The sequence below is a fragment of the Penaeus chinensis genome, chromosome 21 (genome assembly GCF_019202785.1).
Source record: "Penaeus chinensis breed Huanghai No. 1 chromosome 21, ASM1920278v2, whole genome shotgun sequence".
In the NCBI taxonomy this organism is placed as follows: Eukaryota; Metazoa; Arthropoda; class Malacostraca; order Decapoda; family Penaeidae; genus Penaeus; species Penaeus chinensis.
The window spans coordinates 27,371,572-27,374,071 of record NC_061839.1 but is presented as its reverse complement, the minus strand read 5'-3'; positions in this window follow the sequence as shown (position 1 = coordinate 27,374,071).

Sequence of the window (2,500 nt, the reverse complement as noted above, 5' to 3'; positions counted from 1 at the left end):
CTATCTCATACTGATACATCAATTTTGAATATAGGATTATCTGGAATTTGTGGCATGCAAAGCCATACTTAATTTTACTACTACTACAAATTTCCACATAGAATTACCAAATTAAATCTTTAGGTTAATTTATTTTTTTCAACTAATTATTTTCCTTTTCTTGCTCATGCAGAGTCCAGATTACACCTCATTATGCCTAGATGGCAACATAAAACAACAAATTATCATTCAGTTTTACATTGTTGTTGCATTCTGTATCTCAAATTGTATGCCAGCACTAAATAATCATTAAACTAAACTACACTTGTCTTTAAAATGGTAAAAGAATAGCTTTTTTATGCTTTGCTTCCACATGTCTTGAACCAAAATTTTCAAGTTATCCAAGGTGAACTTACAACTGCTCTTAAAAATATGAATATCAGCCAGAATTACATAGAGCCAAAAGAACAAATAATAATATGGAAAAATTACAACAGAAAGTATCATTCCAAATGAATGTCTAAATAAAAAATGTTTTCCACAGTTTCCCTTTTCGACCAATGAAGAGAACCAATTTAGTTACACAAATACTCACTACCTCATAGCAACCTGAACAAAATAAGCCTTACATATTCAGCCTCTGCACCACAAATAAATCATGTGGATGAGATACACTATTTCATAATACTTTATATATCAGTTATTCAGATTCAGCCTCTAATACAAGGTTTGTTTGTGCACTGTAGAGCTTACTTCTCATAACTGTGACATCCCAAAAAAATGCATACAAAAAGAAAAAATCAAACATTCCACAAATGTTACTTACCCATGAATGCAAAGAGAGAGCTTGGAAAATGCAATTTTTCATAAAAATCCATAAAGGAATCAACTAGTAGGAAAAACTGTTCTTTCACATCATTATCTCAATAGATCTTTACTAATGTTATATAGCACCACCAAATGTATCATAAAGCCTCTTTACACATGTAGTGATATTAGAAAGTATATATACTGGAGCTTGCGGATTTCGATTATGATGAAGTTCACATCCACTTACGATGACATTCAGGGAAATTCTTTATTTCATAAGAAAGAAAGAAAGAAAGTAAGAAGAAGTGAAGAAGAAGAAGAAGAAGAAGAAGAAGAAGAAGAAGAAGAAGAAGAAGAAGAAGAAGAAGAAGAAGAAGAAGAAGGAAGGAGAAGAAGAAGAAGGAAGGAGGAAGGAGAAGAAGAAGAAGGGAGGAGGAAGGAGAAGAAGAAGAAGGAAGGAGAAGAAGAAAAAGGAAGGAAGAAGAAGAAGAAAAAGAAAGGAAGAAGAAGAAGAAAAAGAAAGGAAGAAGAAGAAGAAAAAGAAAGGAAGAAGAAGAAGAAAAAGAAAGGAAGAAGAAGAAGAAAAAGAAAGGAAGAAGAAGAAAAGAAAGGAAGAAGAAGAAGAAAAAGAAAGGAAGAAGAAGAAGAAAAAGAAAGGAAGAAGAAGAAGAAAAAGAAAGGAAGAAGAAGAAGAAAAAGAAAGGAAGAAGAAGAAGAAAAAGAAAGGAAGAAGAAGAAGAAAAAGAAAGGAAGAAGAAGCAGTAAAAGAAAGGAAGAAGAAGAAGAAAAAGAAAGGAAGAAGAAGAAGAAAAAGAAAGGAAGAAGAAGAAGAAAAGAAGAAGAAGAAGAAAAGAAGAAGAAGAAGAAGAAGAAGAAAAGAAGAAGAAGAAGAAGAAGAAGAAGAAGAAGAAGAAGAAGAAGAAGAAGAAGAAGAAGAAGAAGAAGAAGAAGAAGAAGAAGAAGAAGAAGAAGAAGAAGAAGAGGAATAATAATAATAATAATAATAATAATAATAATAATAATAATAAGAAAATAAGAAGAAGATGGAAGGAGAAGAAGAAAAGAAGAAGAAGAAAAGAAGAAGAAAAAAAGAAGAAGAAGAAGAAGAAAAGAAGAAGAAGAAGAAGAAGAAAAGAAGAAGAACAAGAAGAACAAGAAGGAGAAGAACAACAAGAAGAAGAAGGAAGGAGAAGAAGAAGGGGAAGAAGAAGAAGAACAAGAAGAAAGGAAGAAGAAGAAGAAGAAAAGAAGAAGAAGAACAAAACGAGGAAGAGGAAGAGGAGGAAGAAGAAGAAGTAGAAGAAAAAGAAGAAGAAGAAGAAGAAGAAGAAGAAGATAGAAAAAAATGAAAGAAAAAAATATATAAAAGACAGTAAATAGAAGAAAGGAAGAAAGAAAGAAAAAAGATGATGACCTTCAAAGATTCCACTCCTACATAGTTAACAGTGTTAAAGTGATGACTAGATCTCTCCTTTCCTGTCTTTCCCATGAAATTTAACAGATCTATAAAAGTTACAAGTATCTATACATATGAAAGCCCTTGCACAATGCTGTTGAAGTGTAGTATGAATTCTGACACTTTCACATAAGACTGTACAAATAACAAGTTTCTCTGCCCAGTAAAGATTTTTGGGTAAAAATCATCTCTTATGGGCAAGAACACATATTGAAATCCATGTCTTTCCTGTATGTAAAGTTGTCTCCATTACAT